Source organism: Mustela erminea, chromosome 18, assembly GCF_009829155.1.
Source record: "Mustela erminea isolate mMusErm1 chromosome 18, mMusErm1.Pri, whole genome shotgun sequence".
Classification (NCBI taxonomy): domain Eukaryota; kingdom Metazoa; phylum Chordata; class Mammalia; order Carnivora; family Mustelidae; genus Mustela; species Mustela erminea.
Genome location: NC_045631.1, coordinates 42,965,569 through 42,974,637, shown reverse-complemented (window position 1 = coordinate 42,974,637; position 9,069 = coordinate 42,965,569). Strand labels below are relative to the sequence as shown.

The 9,069-nt window shown below is 51.4% G+C and overlaps 1 long non-coding RNA gene across 3 annotated transcripts; it reads right to left on the bottom strand.

The window, feature by feature from the left end:
- Positions 1-209: 209 nt before the first annotated feature.
- On the bottom strand, positions 210-8,465 carry LOC116578115. Of its 3 annotated transcripts, XR_004280744.1 has the most exons (5): positions 8,361-8,465; positions 3,141-3,290; positions 2,844-2,946; positions 1,855-2,003; positions 210-379 (listed from the first exon to the last, which is right to left on the bottom strand). It is a non-coding gene; the product is annotated as an uncharacterized LOC116578115 (long non-coding RNA). The 3 variants fall into 3 exon arrangements; XR_004280742.1 differs by lacking the exon at positions 1,855-2,003; XR_004280743.1 differs by lacking the exons at positions 1,855-2,003; positions 3,141-3,290.
- Between the last annotated feature and the right edge of the window lie 604 nt (positions 8,466-9,069).

Below are 9,069 nucleotides of genomic sequence, written 5' to 3'. Positions count from 1 at the left end.
CTGTGTCTCCTGATACCAACTGGGGTTGCAGAGGGAGGTCAGCAAGAGTTTGGAGCTCTTGTGTGTAGATTCAGTCACTCAGATGTAAAAAGAACCCCAGGTCCCCATCCCGAAAGGACAACAGCTCTGGAAAACGATTGCCAAATGAGATGGCTGGTTAGAGCACGTGTCATTTTTTTCCTAAAGCATATTTCATATATTTTCTTTAGATTACGTCAAGTTAACGGTGCAAGGTTAATTCACTTAGTAAGAAAACTCTTGGAGAAATAAAATCAATGGAAGAGGATAGTTCTCGGGCCTTTTTCTTTGCAGAGCTAAGAACCGCATTCTCTCTGTGTGCAGCCCTCTGAGGTTCGTGGGATGATCATCTGGACGATGTCTAAAAACAAAGAAAAAAAGGGAAGGAATCATTTGGACCCAGGTATCCCCCTTTAGGCTCTTCAAAATGTGGGGGTGCAAACATTATCATTGGAAAAACTATGTTGTTCTCCCTTTGCAATTGTGTTGTGCTCCTTTCCCCTTATAAAATGTTAGCTGTCGGGTTGCCTCACCTACGGCTTATCAAATCACTAAAGTTCTGTAAACAGAAGATGAATTCTTTTGTTAGTAAAAGAATCTTGACCATAAACTAACCACCCCTAATTGAGGGGTAGTGGGAGGCAGAGGAAGAGGGAGAGAGAGAATCTCAAACAGACTCTCACACCGAGCACAGAGCTTGACGCGGGGCTCGATCTCGTGACCCTGAGATCATGACCTGAGCCAAAATCAAAAATCAGATGCTCAATAGACTGAGTCACCCAGGTGCCGCCCCCATCCCCGCCTAATTTTAAAGTTCAGAATTTGGAGGTTTTGTGGTCTCAGAATAGAACAGTACCCACAAATAGTAATAAAAAATAAAAAAGAAGAAATGTCCTCAATCCTATGTCTTTTTAACTTAAAAAGATTGGTCTCACCAAGATGTTAGCCACGGACAAAGTAGAACTGGCTACAGAGTGGGGAGGGAGGGAGCCAAGAGAGGAGACCAGGCCAGGATTCGGCCTCGAGGCAGTCTGGGCACAGCATGGGCACTGACCGGAAATGACATCATCAGGAGCTGGCAGAGGAAAGCAGACCCACAAAATCAAGGTGCTAAAGAGAAGGTTCAGGTTCAAAGACAAGCAAAACAGACACCTCGAGCATTCCAGCACTCTGTCTTCACTCTACTCCCCTGGCTTCAGAGGATATCAGTCTCTCCTGCTTTTTTTCCTTGTCTATCCAGAATATTCCTTCTCTGTCTTCCATGCTTTTGCCCCCACTGCTTGTTCCCGAATTTCTGCCTTCTTCCTACTGCCTTCCGCACTCTTCACGTTCTGCCCAGATGATTCCATCTACCTACATGTTTTTTATTGGGGTAAAATATGCATAGCGTAGAATTTTAACCATTTTTAAGCATACGGCTCTGTGTCGTTAAGTACTGCCCCACTGTTGTACAACTGTGGTCACTATCCCTTTCCAGAACATTTCGTCTTCCCAAACTGAAACGCTGTACCCATGGAGAGAGAACTCCTCCTCCCCTCCTTCCTTCCCTCCGCCTACAGTCATACACCGTTTACTCTGCACTGTGTTGGGCACTATTCTAAGTGCTTTACATAACAATCCCAAGAGTACCAGAATTCCTGTTTTACTGATGAGGTGACCAAGGCAAGGGAAAAGTTGAGTAAACCACCGAGGTTTTACAGCTGGTTAGTGGTTGTGGTAGAACATACAATCGGGCCCAACAACTTCCTCCCTTCCCCACTGGGGCAATATGGCTCCCTGATCATTGCCATGTGCTGTATCTCCCATGGGAGGAGTGTGCTTCCCCACTTCATTGACCCCAGGCTTGTCCGTGTGGTTGGCTTTGGCCAATAGAATGTGACTAGAAGAGCCGAGCGCTCGAGCTAGCGAAAGTTTTAGAGTCCTCATGTCTCTGCCATGGCCCTTTTCCCTCTGCACAAGGCTGGGATGAGGATTCCACCATAAGCCTGCGATCCGGAATGAGAAAGATGTGGAACAAAGCCAAAACCAAACCCACAACCTTCATGTGTATCAGTGAGGACAGAGAAGTTTGCCGTAAGCCGTTAGATGTGGGGATCATTTGTTACTGCTGCCCCACTGTGTGAACACTGATGGCCAGTGATAGAGCTGGGATTTGAATCCAGGCATTCCGGCCCCAGCCCAAACCTTCCCACCCAGGACCTGGGAGCTTAAGTTTTCATATTCCGCTCCCTACTGCTCCTATCACCTGGGTGACTACAGGCATCTCAAACTCAAAATATTTAAGAGAAAATCTCCATTACCCCGAGATTCTAAACCTCGTATTCTGTATTCTGAATCCTCTATATTAGCTGGTGACACTACAACCCACCCATTCATGCATCCTGGAGACTGAGGACACATTGTTGATACTGTTTGCATCTCAGAGCCAATCAATTACCAGGTTTTGCTCATTTCACTTCCTGTGCAGGTTCTCCTCATTCCCCCTGTGATCTTTGTCCAGACTGTCAACATCTTTCACTTGAATGAAACCCCCCAGGAGCTCTCCTTCCTTCTGATCTGAGACTCCGCAAAGTCCATCCCCTAGAATAGTCACATGCGCACACACACACACACACACACACACACACACACACCACACACACAATCCAACTTTGATCAACCCAGATTTAAAATCGGTCAATGGCATCCCATCATCTACAAAATAAAGTTCAAAACTCCTCGCCGGACTCCAAAATTCCCCTGCCCTCACCCCTGCCTACCTCTACCACTTGGTCTCACCACCCCGGCCACACAATTCTGTGCTCCAGCAACACCAAACCACTCACCCTTCTGCATACACACACGGGCCCCCCATGTGATTTCTCTCCTACATTCCTGGTTCTTTCCCTCTCCAAGGACTTAGGCATCTAGGAGCACTTGAAGGGACTCCTGGAAAGGAACACAGAGCACATTTTAATGTACGAATATGACCCAACTAATTTTCAACATCAAGCAGCAACATTCATTTCTAAAACCAATAGGAAAAAAAGTCTCTTTCAATGTAAGAAGTTAAATTCCCCCAATAAACACAGTGAAGAACTCTGTTGTGGGGAGTCTCCTGGAGAAACGAGAGGTGCACACACACGTCCATCAAATGTTTTCTGGTTTCTCTGGAGCAGTCCCTGCGCTCCTCCCATGCTGCCGCACCGGCATCTGGTTGACCAGCGAACGGTAGCTAGAACAGGCCGCTCCTCAAATGCGTGAGAATCCTCTGCCTCATCTTGGGTGCCAAGCTGTACGAGAGAAGCAAGACCACCCACTGACGACTCCCCGATGTGAACCAGTGATGGTGACACAGGGGGGGCTTGGTAGGAATCCAAAGAGCCAAGAATTCCCATATAGTAACTTTTTGGTAATGGGTTTCTCCATCCTTGACAGAGCATCAAGGACAAGCAGGTGTGCGACTGCCCTTCAGAGAGAGGCAGAGAGGAAGCGAAGTGAATAGGGGATCCATTTCCCATTAAAAGGGCCTCGGTGGGGCTCAGGGCTTCAGAAATCTACCTGCCAGGGCGGGGCCCCTGGGAAGAATACATGCATTTCTCATGGCTCCTCTAGTCAAAGAAAAGAATGGGTGTTTAGCAAAGGTCTGTGTATTCCGATTTGTATCCCTAAAGCATCCTAGTTCCAGTAACCAGAAGAGCTCGGGGTGGGTGGCTTTCTTTCCTTGCCTTTAAAGCTATATATTCTCCACCAGCTAATCCCGTATAGTTACCAGCACAGCAATTGCCAATCACATCAGCTCTTGGCCACCACGGCTCTGGGCTGTCACCATGTTCCTTCTCTTCCTGGTTGTACCTCTTCAGTCCCCTTCGCTGTAAATCCTGAACAGACACCTTCAAAAATACCTTGACACCCTGCTCTACTACCACATCCTCCCCAGGCCGCTCCTACCCTTTGATCTCTGTCTTCCCACCTGCGTTTCTTCCCTGATGGCTAGTGCCATAATTTATAATTCTTGTCTTTGTTGTTTGCGTGTTCATTTGTGGTCTGATCTCCAAGCTAGAGGAGGGAAAGGGGGTTGTGTTTCCCTGACTGTTTTCCTTCAGACGATAGCGTGATGCCCAGTACACAGTAAGTGCTCAAAAAATAATTATTGCACTGGATGTCCATCCATGTGCATGGACGGACCCATAGACGGATGGATGGAAGAGTGAATTGCTAGCCTACTGGCATCGCCTGGCTTCCCAGCTTGCAAGTGCCCATTGCTATTGCACATAGCCCACGATGTAGGGGAGGCTGTGGTCCAAAAGCCGGTTAGACTGGATGGCTTGATGCCATCCAGGTCTCTTGAGTCCACCAGGTCCACCATGCCACGCTGAAAGAGAGACACTGGCACCACCCTGTTTCTGTGGCCCAAGGAAATGATCTCTGATTCTGGCCAAAGGACCAAGATTCTCCGTCACTCACTCCCCCACTCCCAGCCCTGAGTCCTGCCTGAATTCTAAAGGAACATCTCCCCTTTGACCTGAAGTTGGCACAAAAGCAGGATCAGGGCCTGGCCCCTGATGACAGCAAGCTCAGAGGCACGCCTGATAAGAGCCTTGAGCAATTCACGCTGAATTTCTGAGGGTGATGTTTAATAGCTTGAAGGTGACATCAGGGTCGGGACTAATATCCGATTGAACAGAAAGAGACATGACCTAACTCGTCTCTCACCGTGGGCCTGGCTGCAAGAGCTTCTCTTTCTTTATTAATTTCCTAACCGGAGCTGCTGGCTCAGGACTCCAGCCTGTCCCCGGAGCTGGGGCCCATGGCTGGGCTTAACTCCAGCATTATTGGGAAGGCAGCAGGCTCAGCTGGGTCTGCGGGCCCCCCTGAAGAGCTGTGCTCATCTGGGCCAGAGCCCCGTGGTGGGATTTCTCCACCATCCTGCAGACTGACCACGCTTTGAGAAAATCCAGGAGGGCAAACTCCCCAGTCTCTACAGAGTCCCTCGCGGTGTAAAAGAAAACGTGCTGGAGACTTCCGTCAAGCTGCAGGCTTCCCCAGTGGCTGAAAAGGATGGGTTTATTTGTGTTTTTAAAAGTGATTTAAAACCGGTTTTCCAGGAACACAAATCCTGTCTAAAGCACCCAGCACACCTGGCTAGAGAGCGGAGCGGGCCGCCTGCCTCTGGGACCTTGCTCCTTTCACATTGCTTTCCTTTCCTGCCCTCTGCATTGCTGGAGGAGGAATCCCTTCCTCAGACCCCCTTCCCTCCTCTGCACCCCCACCCTCCACCACCACGGGCTGCAGAGACTAACACACTGAATTCAGCTCCCACACGGACTCTGCTACTGCCTGGCTGTGTGACTTTCATGACTTTCACTTCTCTGAGCCTCGTTTTCTCATCCCAGGGACCAGCAGAACTTGTGCATGAAAACATCTGCTGAAAAGTGCTTCTATAGAGATGGTGTTTTACTCACCGGTTGATGGGAGGGTTGACTGACTTCATTCATTCATTCATTCATTCATTCCATGAAAACATTTCTTGAGGGCCAATTATGTGCGAAGTCCTGGGCATGGTGAGTGGAGATGAGGTAGCCTGTCCCCAGAACAATGGGGTCCGGTCTACAGAGAACCTAGCACAGGGCCTGGTTCAGAGAGACTCTTCTGTCTCGTCTTTCTGTTCTGTCCCCCACCCTCTCTGTCTCTTCTCTCTCTCTCTCTCTCACACACACACACACACTATGTTCTAGACGGAGTTTTCTTCTTCTACAGGAAGGCTGCAACCCAGTGACAACAAAGTACAAAAGAGAGAGAAGGAGGCCTGTGTCTTGGGCTCTGCTCTGCTCTCCTACTTGTTTGCCGTGTGACTTTAAGCAAACCATGTACCCTCTAGGGGCCAATTTCCTGAGCATTCTAAGAGCCTGCTCTGCCTTGAGTTCAAAGGATGAACAGACACTTGGGGCAAAATGTTTCCAAAGCACGAAGCTGTCCAGATAAGAAGCCCTGCTGAGAAGACCCAGGGGATAGTGATGGAGGTCAAGGGCGTGGAGGATGCAGGCTCCATGTTCACCTTGGATTTGCTGACCCAGCGCAAAGCCCTGTCCACTTCCACACTGTGACTGCAAACATCCCCTGCCTCCCGTCCAAGTGCACCCTGTGCTCGTGATTCAGCTATTGAAGCACCGCCCACCCCCGCAGCCAATACACATACAGTCCCCACGGGAGGCCATCCTGAGGACTTGACCCAGTGGCCTGGCACCTGGAGAGGAGCAGCCTCTCGGTAGGTGTCCCCAGGAGGGAATCAGAAAGTGGACACCCAGGACAGGGCTGGCCTGCATTCTTGGAAGTCTTTCAGTGGCTCTTGGTCCCAGGTCCTCCCCCTTGCTAGCCACTCTCCCTTGGTTCTGTCCAGGCTCAGCATTGCCTCCCAGGACCCCTGTGCCCTTCCCAGAATGCCCAACCTGCGAAAGATGTCGAGCAGCAAAAACCAAGGACTACTTCCCTGAAGGCCACCCCCATAGGCCGGCAAGTCCCCCCCAGAAGGGGAGGCCAAGGGCTCAAGGCTGCGTTTCTTCCAAGAGAGGGTGGGGAGGCCCAGCCCCCTTCAAATGCTTTCTCGTCCACCGCCACTACCCTGTAAATGTTTTCCTCACCCACCTCTTCCCGGAAAGACCTGAGGAGAAGCTCTTCCAAGGCATGGAGGAGGGGGGCCCAGAGGACTGCTGGGAGGCTGGGGGGTCCCCTCGGCCCGGACCGAGCTCTTTCTGCTCAAGAATTTGTGGCCCTTCTGGGGGATACAGCGCCTTCATCCCCCAAATCCCCTCTGCGCGTCCCCTGACGGATCTCTGTGGAGCAGATGCCCAGGCAGCGAGGAGGACACAATGCCCCTCTTTGTTGGGGGGATCTGGGCCGGCAGTCAGGAGAGGAAATTAGACAGCGCTCCTGACAGCAGGCTCTGTCTGGGGTGTCTGTGAAATATGGGTCAGAGCGGCTCCTTCCCAAGACCGGTTCCTGGTTGTCGACCATCCCCACCCCCACTTTGGGCAGAGAGGACACCGCCTGTTTGGAGAGAGATGATATATGACACCCGGCTTCCTTCCCTCCTCCCCTGAGGGGCTTAAGGGAGCTCCAAGGGCTCCGGGGAGCTCAATTCTGGTCTTGGGAGGTGTGGATGAACGCGCGTGTGCGCACACAAGCATGGTGTGTGTGTGTGTGTACGTGTGTACAGGTGCGTGAGTGTGTACACCATGTGTATGGTTCTCTGTGTGTGAATGTGTGTCTGTTCACGCCACAGCCATCAGAAAGAGTTCCAAATGCTGTTCCCTCCCCCCCAAAACCAACTGAACAAACAGAATGCTGCCCAAGATGGCCTCTGCCCACACCAGCACGAGGGCCTTCAGGACCGAGGGATTCAACAGACTTATTTGGAGAGTCGTGCTCTGAGGAGAGGGGAGGCCGCTTACGGAGCGCAGGCCCTCGGACCGCTTCCTCCCAGTGGCCACCTCACACAGAGGAGCTGTTTTCAGGACGAGCATGGCTCCCGCCTCACTGAGGCTCTGGGGAGCCTCCTAATCCAGCCACAACCTCCAGAGCCTCCAGTGGCCCCTGAGCCATTTGTCTTCGAGGGAGGAAATGGCAGGATGTTCCCACCCACCCACCTCCTTTGTGGCTGGCCAGGCCTCCACATCTGGGCCGCAGCTGGCGGCAGAGCTGCCCTTCCAGGCCCGCTCTCTCCAAATGACAAGAAGACAGAGAGCTGTCAGCGGAAAGCGCCCCAACCCCTTGGCCCACTGGGAGCCATAAAAGATGCGCCTCAGTTTCCTTGACTGTAAGACCAAGAGGAAGGGCAGCCCTGCCTTCTGAAAGGTCTGTTGGGAGAAGTGACGACTTCTAGAGTGTAGAGGCATTCGGTAAACTTTAAAGGGCTGTCCGAAGGTTCGTGACTCGTATGCATCCAACAAATGTTCTCCAGGCCTGCGTTACCAGTGACCCTTGGGATAGGCATTATGACAGAGGAGGGGAAAGAGCATTTTTTACATCAGAGCCAATGAAGTCCCTTCACGGTCACTGTCTGTTAAGGTGGGTGAGTGATTATGGCCATTATGCAGATGAGGAAACCAAGTTCTAAGAGTTGGAGCGACTTAACCAAGGTCACACAGCTATCCTGTGTAGGAAGTGATGGCACCTTACCTTATGCCCCTTTGGGCTGTTCTGTGGGACTCAAAGAAGTCAACTCTAATGAGCCAGGTTGGTGGATAAAACTGGGCATGGCCTGAGGTGGAAAATGGAACTGGCGTGAGGTCACACACAGGGGAACCCTGGGCTCAAGTTAATTATTCTCATGTCCCAACCAGTTTCGGAGACTTATTACTTACCTCCCTCTCCCCCTGTCTGTGAGGAGGTAGGTCTTTGGAGGAAGATTCCATGCTTGGCCTGCTCTACCATTGTGCCCTGAAGGAGCCTGGAGCCTCACCCAGGAAGGAATCTCGCCCAGGAAGACTCCAGAAGGCTAAGTGACACAGGGAAGGTGTTCTGTGATGCAGCGGAAAGAATCTGGCCTTTAGAATCAAACTGATCTGGTCTGAGTCCTGGCTTACCTCTTCCTAGTGTGGGAGTTTGGCCAAGCCATGTTTTTTTCTGAGCCTCAGTTTCCCCTGAAGTGAGGCTCATCCTTGTCTCTGAAGGGCTGGGAAGGTTAAATGAGCTAACATGTACGAAAGAGCCCAGACCGGAGCCTGGGGCTCGTCAGGGCTTAGGGAGAGCAGATTGCCCTCCTCTTCCCCCAGAGAAGTGACGTAGGACGTACAAGACTAGGGAGTCCGGGAGAGGAGACAGGTGAAAAGTGAGACCCTGTCAGTTCTGGCAACCAGGGAGGGAGGGCCTGAGAAACAGAAGAGTAAAGCTTCAGGGAGACGGGTCTAGAAAAGAGGGCGGAAAAGACGTCCGACCCCCAGCTGCGGGCCACCGGCAGAAGCAGAGAGCGCAGCTTCTCCCCCATTGAAGGAAGGCTATGAACAAACCCGCCAAGCAGCAGAGACAAGATTGCGGAGACCACCTCATCCAGCTCCTTTGACCCACAGGGAA